Source organism: Schistocerca cancellata, chromosome 7 (assembly GCF_023864275.1).
Source record: "Schistocerca cancellata isolate TAMUIC-IGC-003103 chromosome 7, iqSchCanc2.1, whole genome shotgun sequence".
Taxonomy (NCBI): Eukaryota; Metazoa; Arthropoda; class Insecta; order Orthoptera; family Acrididae; genus Schistocerca; species Schistocerca cancellata.
Genome location: NC_064632.1, coordinates 440,537,989 through 440,548,032, shown reverse-complemented (window position 1 = coordinate 440,548,032; position 10,044 = coordinate 440,537,989). Strand labels below are relative to the sequence as shown.

The 10,044-nt window shown below is 40.5% G+C and overlaps 1 non-coding gene across 1 annotated transcript; it reads right to left on the bottom strand.

Annotated features, from left to right (window-relative positions):
* Positions 1-6,303: 6,303 nt before the first annotated feature.
* On the bottom strand, positions 6,304-6,377 carry Trnas-cga (transfer RNA serine (anticodon CGA)). The gene has a single exon. It is a non-coding gene; the product is annotated as a tRNA-Ser (tRNA).
* Between the last annotated feature and the right edge of the window lie 3,667 nt (positions 6,378-10,044).

Sequence of the window (10,044 nt, the reverse complement as noted above, 5' to 3'; positions counted from 1 at the left end):
TAGTGTTACAGAAATAATCCATAGCTATGCGATCTGCAATGAAAAGTATTTTTGGACAAATATTTAAAAAGTGCTTACTCATTTTGTTTGTATCAACACACTAAATTTTAAACGTTCCAATGACCTGCCTATGGTCGAAAATTGTAAAGTATCTCCTGACTGCTTGCCAACTCGAAGTGCCTCCCATTACCGTATTATGAAAATCATTTTCAGTTCTTCCTAGTATTAATATTAGTGAGCTCGTCCATTATGGATGTATTAGGATACAGCATCTATTGACACTAAAGATAATTTATAATGAATTAGCTGCAACCAATCCCTTTTATAAGAGTTTATTTTGCCATGATGCGTTTTAAGGTACTTGAAATTCCATCGGTCAGACGTTTACATTTTATCAGGTGTCGTGAACATTGTTTCTTTACTAAAGGCATTCTATAATTATGCAAGATAAATTTTTAGAACAGCTATTGTAAAACTTTGTAAGTAAAGAGACAACGTAAACGTCTGAAGATGGGACGAAACATGGAATGAATGTGTTTGTGGCCCAATTAGTTGGTGTAGCGTGTTTGGAAATGAGGCCATTCCTATCGGTGCGTTACCCCATAAACGTTAACGTCACGGGCGCTACAGTTTTAACTTCAAGTGATCTGCTGCCACGTCACGTTACGAGGCGGCCCACAAGCTCAAGTACGTATGTGGATCAGGTCTGTGGGTCACGAAAGGATGCCGTGCCTGCTGTACATTATTGTTTAAGAAATTACATTGAATTTCTCCATCCCAATGTTTAATGGACTATAGTCGAAAATTTGAAGTAAATCGGTCAAGAAATTTTCGAGATTTTTAGTAACAACATTTTCCCTTTAGATACTATATTTCCATTTATATATATTTAAAAACACGTAAATGAAAACACGCACCTATTAATATGCAATGTTATGCCAAAATTAAGCAATAGATTAACAACTTTTCTGCTTTCGTGAGCACTTCCTGTCACCCTGTCCCTTCGTCTTGACAGTGTTTCCTCATATTCCTTTTTGTCGTCCATACTGAGAAGAACCTCCACATTTCTTGCAAATCCAATCAATATTCAACACCCTTCTTTAACAGGATATCTCGAACGCTTCAGTGCTCTCCTTTTCTGGTTTTCTTACAGACCAAGATTCAATTTCATACAACCTGTGCTCCAAACGTACATTCCAACCGACTTCTTCCTGAAATTGAGGCCTGCATTTGATGCTAGCAGACATATTTCAGTGAGCAATGCGTTCTTTGCCAGTGTTGATATGCTTCTTGCTTCGTCTGGCATCCGTTATTTATCATCGTCTACTTAATGGTCTCAAATTTTGATGTGAAATTTATCGCCAGTCTCATTTCTGCTACACTCTATAATTTAATCTTTCTTTAGTTTACTCTGTCTTTATTCTATGGTCCTAATATTGGTCATTTCATTGACCAGGTCCTGTAACTCTTCGTCGCTTCCACTGTGAAGAATAATGTCATCACAGAACTATACTTTTGACGTTATTTCACATTATATTTTGATCCCACTCCTGAAACTTTATTTTAGTTCCTTCATTGCTTATTCGATGCACGGTTTGAACAGAAGGGGAGAAACACAGAATCTCTGCTTTAGGCCTTTGTCATCTTAGAATTCTCCTTGGCCTTCCTTTCTTAGTCTTAGCTCTTGCTTCTTGTACATACACTCCTGGAAATTGAAATAAGAACACCGTGAATTCATTGTCCCCGGAAGGGGAAACTTTATTGACACATTCCTGCGGTCAGATACATCACATGATCACATTGACAGAACCACAGGCACGTAGACACAGGCAACAGAGCATGCACAATGTCGGCACTAGTACAGTGTATATCCACCTTTCGCAGCAATGCAGGCTGCTATTCTCCCATGGAGACGATCGTAGAGATGCTGGATGTAGTCCTGTGGAACGGCTTGCCATGCCATTTCCACCTGGGGCCTCAGTTGGACCAGCGTTCGTGCTGGACGTGCAGACCGCGTGAGACGACGCTTCATCCAGTCCCAAACATGCTCAATGGGGGACAGATCCGGAGATCTTGCTGGCCAGGGTAGTTGACTTACACCTTCTAGAGCACGTTGGGTGGCACGGGATACATGCGGACGTGCATTGTCCTGTTGGAACAGCAAGTTCCCTTGCCGGTCTAGGAATGGTAGAACGATGGGTTCGATGACGGTTTGGATGTACCGTGCACTATTCAGTGTCCCCTCGACGATCACCAGTGGTGTACGGCCAGTGTAGGAGATCGCTCCCCACACCATGATGCCGGGTGTTGGGCCTGTGTGCCTCGGTCGTATGCAGTCCTGATTGTGGCGCTCACCTGCACGGCGCCAAACACGCATACGACCATCATTGGCACCAAGGCAGAAGCGACTCTCATCGCTGAAGACGACACGTCTCCATTCGTCCCTCCATTCACGCCTGTCGCGACACCACTGGAGGCGGGCTGCACGATGTTGGGGCGTGAGCGGAAGACGGCCTAACGGTGTGCGGGACCGTAGCCCAGCTTCATGGAGACGGTTGCGAATGGTCCTCGCCGATACCCCAGGAGCAACAGTGTCCCTAATTTGCTGGGAAGTGGCGGTGCGGTCCCCTACGGCACTGCGTAGGATCCTACGGTCTTGGCGTGCATCCGTGCGTCGCTGCGGTCCGGTCCCAGGTCGACGGGCACGTGCACCTTCCGCCGACCACTGGCGACAACATCGATGTACTGTGGAGACCTCACGCCCCACGTGTTGAGCAATTCGGCGGTACGTCCACCCGGCCTCCCGCATGCCCACTATACGCCCTCGCTCAAAGTCCGTCAACTGCACATACGGTTCACGTCCACGCTGTCACGGCATGCTACCAGTGTTAAAGACTGCGATGGAGCTCCGTATGCCACGGCAAACTGGCTGACACTGACGGCGGCGGTGCACAAATGCTGCGCAGCTAGTGCCATTCGACGGCCAACACCGCGGTTCCTGGTGTGTCCGCTGTGCCGTGCGTGTGATCATTGCTTGTACAGCCCTCTCGCAGTGTCCGGAGCAAGTATGGTGGGTCTGACACACCGGTGTCAATGTGTTCTTTTTTCCATTTCCAGGAGTGTATTATATAGTACCCATGATCAAATTAAAAATTACTCTACAATGTTTTTGTTAATTACATCTTAAATGCTGCCGAAATTAATAATCCTTTCTAAGGATACTCTCAAAAGGTCAATCAATTACATTTATTGCATGACACACTGTCGTACGATGATATGCCACACTTAATAACATACAGTATATATCATAAACTACTAGCTGCAAAAATGTAACCGAACTTCTTTAATTCATCAGGTTCGATTGTATTTGTCCTTGCTGAACAAAAGAACGAATGAAAAAATTTAGTGAGTCCCAAGGTCGTTTGGTATGTAAACGTCATGATAGTCATTGTTTACTACTAACTACGGATATCGTGTTTACCTGGTGACAACAACTACCCTTTAAGTTTTTAAACTTTGCAGTCGACCCATTAGGTCCAAAGCGAAATGTTGCAAGCACAGCCGAAGTTGACTACGCTTCTCTCATTCCGAGGTCTTTGTAATGCTCAATGATTGCATCGTACAGCACTGGTTCAGCTGCTTACAATACCAGACACCGCAGACGTGCAATTTGACCCAACCCATTATTGATATAGCTGAAGATGACCCACAGCTTAAAGTCTAACAAGTTTCATATCAGATGCGAACCTGCAAGTTTGCTTGTGACGCTATAGGAGTTTCCACAATTCTTCGTTCACCTGAGTCATAGTCCATCAAAAAGTGTCACACAATAAGCGGGTGTATAGGCCGGTCCACAGTTGCCAAGGTTGCTTCGAATAGAGTGCAGAAGCTACGCTGGAAGTCCTTACACATTCTCAATACAGTCATGATCTCTCATCATGAGATTCCACATTTTTGGAGCGCCGAAGGAAGACTTTCGTAGCTGTCGATTTGCTTCCGGCGAATAGGTGCACGCCTGGATACAGTCAGGAATCCGTTCACAACGAAACATTTTCTCCATAGAGGAGTTGACCATCATGTTTCACAGCAGGATAATTGTATTCACAGTTATGGCGATTACTTTTGAAATGATGAACAGTTTAGTTACCTTTGTCCACCAGTCTTATTTCTTTTTCACTGTATCTTCTATAAACAAGCATCTATTTCCTTCATTGCTCTGTGATGTCCACGCAGACTGGAGTTTTGCTAGGAATGCAGATGACAGCGAAGTTTCTCTTGTGTACGTTAAAGAAAGAAAGAAAATACGCATCGGTAAAATTTATTTACCATATGGTTTACTACTAGCGACGATCACAAATCAGATTGCTATGAAATGTGGTTCCTTATATCACAGAACTGAGAATGGGAGCTACTATTTGGTTTTGCCTGTATAAGCTAGATCGCCGCCTGGAAAGGGTAACAAATCTTAGAGAAAAGCTATTACGTTCGTAAATTGACAAAAATATGAGAACACTAATCCAATACTACACTCTGCGGCAAAAGGCTGTACGGGGTGTTCCAAAATGATTGTAATGATTTTAAGGCCTTATAGTATTTATTACACTAAATTTACAATTATAAATAATATATCAAACGAATGAGCTACTCAATTAGTTTTTCTTACAAGTGTTCAGTGTGAGAAACATTCCTCACATATCGAATCGATCGGCGAGCTCTTCCCAAAGCTTGATCGGAATGGTTGGAAAAATTACTGCGCCAATGACGCTTCTGAAGTTGGGTAGATCAACTGGTAGCGGAGGCACACGAGACCGCAGAAGGTTACAGCCGCATGGCGTCAGGTTGTGGAGGTCATGCTAAACCAGGTCTGTCATCCGGACCATTGCGACCAGTCGAGCGGTCCGGTACGACGTCGTTTAAACGAACGCATACTGATTTATTCCACTGATTGAATTTTCTCATTCTGCGAGAAATGAAGAGCGATCCGTTTAATTGTTAAAAACCATTCAATAGCCAATATCTCATAAAATATTTTTTTTTATTTAAGACACCTAGTTTCAACACACTAAACTGTCATTTTCAGGTCTTAAAATATTTTGCTGTAAAACGTGTTAATTTTACACTGATCGCATGCACAAGATGCCAAGCGAATAAAAATAGCGCATTATAAACGGTCTGCCATCGTTAAAATATTTAAAAACATGAAGCACCATGTGCAACAGTCTATGTCCATATACATATTGCTCACAATTGCTTTTTGCGTCATACAAACACGGTACATGATAGCACAAATGTTTACATATGCTGGACATATTCTGAACAGTTTAGAGAGTGTAAATGGTAAATGGTAAATCACCGGGACCAGGCAATATCAAACTGGAGTGTCTGAAATATGGTGGTGACAAAATTGTGAAACTGATAACACAGCTCTTCAACAAAATGATACATGGAGATTCAGTACCCAACGAGATGAAGCTAGGTTACGTTAATACAATATTTAAGAAAGGGGATCGCAAAATTTTTTCAAACTATCGAGGAATTTGTGTTACAAACACATTAATGAGAATTTTTGCGAAAGTAATTAAAAACAAACTGGAAAAAAAATTTAAAACCCAAGAAGAACAATGTGGATTCACGGGTGGGAGATCATGTGTAGACCGTATTTTCACATTACGACGGATTTTGGAGAAACATAGGGAAAAATCAAAAAATATAGGATTAATTTTCATAGATCTAGAAAAAGCGTATGATACTGTTCCAAGAAAATTACTTTGGAGAGCACCACATATGGCAAACACAAACCCTTCCTTGATTAAAATAATTCAACAGATGTATAAAATTAACATTTGCCAAGTGAACGTTGGTAATAAACTTTCACAGAAATTTAAAACAAGCAAGGGCCTTTTACAGGGCTGTCCCATGTCACCATCATTATTTAAAATCTATACAGATAATAGTATGGGATTAGAAATAAGATATGGAACTTGCTGGCAGATTAAAACTGTGTGCCCGACCGAGACTCGAACTCGGGACCTTTGCCTTTCGCGGGCAAGTGCTCTACCAACTGAGCTACCGAAGCACGACTCACGTCCGGTACTCACAGCTTTACTTCTGCCAGTACCTCGTCTCCTACCTTCCAAACTTTACAGAAGCTCTCCTGCGAACCTTGCAGAACTAGCACTCCTGAAAGAAAGGATATTGCGGAGACATGGCTTAGCCACAGCCTGGGGGAAGTTTCCAGAACGAGATTTTCACCCTGCAGCGGAGTGTGCGCTGATATGAAACTAGCTGGCAGATTAAAACTGTGTGCCCGACCGAGACTCGAACTCGGGACCTTTGCCTTTCGCGGGCAAGTGCTCTACCAACTGAGCTACCGAACACGACTCACGTCCGGTACTCACAGCCTTACTTCTGCCAGTACCTCGTCTCCTACCTTCCAAACTTTACAGAAGCTCTCCTGCGAACCTTGCAGTCTCGGTCGGGCACACAGTTTTAATCTGCCAGCAAGTTTCATATCAGCGCACACTCCGCTGCAGAGTGAAAATCTCATTCTGGAATAAGATATGGAGTTTACCTACATCATTTATTATTTGCTGATGATCAAGTAGTAGTAGCACAAGATGGGGAGGATGCTAACTATATGTGCATTCAACTATCAGTAGCATACAAAACTTGGGGCTTGAATATTAATTACCAAAAAACAGAATACTTGACTAATGATTCAGATGAGCTATACATTGAAGGAAAAAATCAAAAAGATAAACACTTTCTGTTATTTGGGATTCATTTTAGAAATCGAGGGAAAATCAGAGTCAGAAATCAATAAAAGAATTAGTAGCGGACGGAGGGTCATTGGGATGCTTAACTCAGTCTTATGGAGCAGGAATGTAACGAGCAGAACTAAAAAATTAATATACAAATCCATATTAGAAAGTGTGGTTCTGTATGGAACGGAGACCTGGACAATTAACATGAAGCACATTAAAAAATTACAAGCTCTAGAGATGGACTTTTTGAGAAGATCGGCAAGAATCTCCAGGAATGAAAAGATAAGGAACACCGCAGTAATAAGGAGAATGGAAATAAAAGAAAGAATATATGACGTAATGGATAGGAAGAAATTACAGTGGTACGGGCATGTACGACGAATGGAGGAAGCCAGAATACCAAAATTGGTACTGGAGTGGGAACCGGAGGGGGGAAGAAGAAGAGGACGACCTGTGTCCACCTGGCTCCAAAATGTACAGCACACAATGAGGAGAATGGGCGCAGAGGAAAAGGACACGCAAGATCGAAACACCTGGCGAAATATTTAGAGCGTATAGTTTAAGAACATTTATTGTTTGTATTGTAATTTCCAAGTAAATTATTATGTTGGAGATAAGCCTCTGTAATGAGGAAAAGTTAAAAAAATGAGAGAGTGTTTAGAATATTTTCAGCATATGTAAACAGTTGTGCTATTGTGTATCATTTTCCGCCGTTATTAGTAAGAGAACCGAAAAAAAAAGATTGAACGCGAAAGGCAATAGAAAATACAAGCCATTCGAGTTGTGTCTACATAGTTTAGGGCACAGGTTTACAGAAGTGTTCATGAAAATCTGCTAGAAAAATACCTTGTTCACAACACAATTGCGACTGCTCTTAAAGTCTGGAGAGCTCACTGCACTTGAAACTGTAATATCTCTGTACGGAATGCTGGAGTAAAAACGCGTAGACAGCCGATTTTACCCACGTCGTGTGAAGTTGGAAGACGTGATCGTAGATTGCTATTGGTACTATGGAATTTCCTTTATAAATGTAACTTGCCTTGTCGGGCATTAATTAGGGTATTACTGAAGTCCATTAATGACTGGGAATTTTGCTTCTTCTGAGAGTATAGGAGAGACAAACGTTTGTGGGGAAAACAAAAACGCAGTGCGTAAAAACGTTATCAGAGTACAAAGTACTTTATCTATAATAATTTACGCGTTTGCAATTTATCACTACTATTTTATACACTATGTGACTGCATAGTACAGTTGTTATTACCGTGTAGATGGAAGTGTTCGTCATTACCACAATATTTCAGACACAAATATAGTGTTCTCTTAAGCAGAAGAAGTAGAAGACACTGAGTACGCAGATTGTTTAAACCTGACGTAGTAGGACTTTGCTTGAAAGTTTCGATGCTATCCACGTGTTAATTAGGTTAGCCTATTACGTAATCAGTGGTAGTAGTTCCAGTAATCGAGCTGCTCTACAGCTAGTGAAGGCAAATACAAGGAATTGAGAAATGAATGTATCAATTCCTAACAAAATTATTCCGTGAAAAAGAACTCTTTATACACGAACAGAGAAGCTGCTAATCGTCATTAATTAAATCTGACAGTGTCTGTAATCCTCTGCAGTTCAATGCCGCGATTCAGTTGCAATTACGAAACTACCTGCAATGCGTGTAATCTGTGCTGGGTTTAAATACAAAGTAGCCCATCAAATTAAGCAAGGCAAAACGTAACAGCAGGATGAAAAACAGTGAAGCACCAAGAGAAAGGTAATTGTTGCACAAACTTAGCCCTAAAATGTTGTTTTCATAATTGATTTTTAGGGACCAGAAGTTCCACAGTGAAGCTTTGTTTTCATTGTACTTTTTTATGTTGCATTTTTTTCCTAACCCATATTCTCCAGTGTTGACTCATTCCCTTTTCTGAACAATTCTATCACTATGAATACCTACTCTTCGTAGAGATTATATACTTTGAAAACAATTACACAAACGACAGATTAATATGACTGGCTGTTATAATTAAGAAGTCATAACAGTCTTTTGCAAAGTGTGTACGTTTGGACCGAGTACCAAGCCTATTAAATTGAAACAGAGGCAACATTAGTTGCAAAAGCAATGATTACAGTGCGTCTGAAACAGACATACTAAAAAGGAAAGAAAAATAGAGTTGAAAATTATGTTGCTTCCCTTTCCAATACCTAAACCCTTATATAACCCCCCTAGTACCAGAAAGGTCATATAATTCCATAATCACATTGGAAGTACACATCTGCCCTGTTTTCAATGCTATTTATTTTTCAAAATATATGACTTTCTACCTCTGACTCAGTTGTATGCAGTGACGTTTCGTTCATTTTTGTATTTATAACACATTAAAATTTTTTCATGGGTTTTGGCACTGAATGCCACGAGCGTTAATACGACTGCAACTTAAACTGTTTGTTTGTTTCTTGAATGTAACGTTTATAAGAACAGAATGATGAACGTTGCTTGAACAACTATTATATGACACCTGTGCAACTATGAAAATATTATTTGCGTTTACTTACGAACCCATTGTTAGGGTTTCTTCTATCGGCTATTGTTGCATTTTTCCTAGTAGCACTGGGGTCGATACGATCGTATAAGCACTCTAGTGAATCATATCCCACTTTTTTTAAGGCTATATTTTACGAAGTATGTAAGTCGGCATTCAATGATGTGTTGCTGTTTTTTTTTTTTTATAGTGAGTACCATTGTGTCATTACGGAACCATCCTATATTTCTTTTTGTTTCTTGAACGCAATATTTATGAAAACAGATTCTTACTGTTAGATTGAACAACTGTAATGTATATTTCGGGATCTATATGACCACAGTAATGCTCAGTAGGACATAAAATTCTTGCAGGAAGAAGGGGGGAGGGGGGGATAGCTATACTAGAAAACCAGTTACGATGTTCAATAATATGAATAGTTATAAATAGTAAAATTTGTTAAAGTTTCAGGAACAGTTAAAAATAGATTTATGACAAAATCTAACCATGTCAGAACAGAAACAAGTTTGATACCCACAGGCTGACATATAATCGTTTCAATTAATTGTATGTAGGTCAGAAAAGTAGGTATTTTGAATCTCTTTCCGATGAGCACATTTCTGGTCCAGAATTATTTAACACAAGAAATCTGTTATAACAAAGCTCCTTAGAGAAACAGACTACAGTGAAAGAAGATTACAAACAGTACACGCATTATAGCAAGTTTTACAATAGCTGTTCTAAAAATTTATCTTGCATAATTATAGAA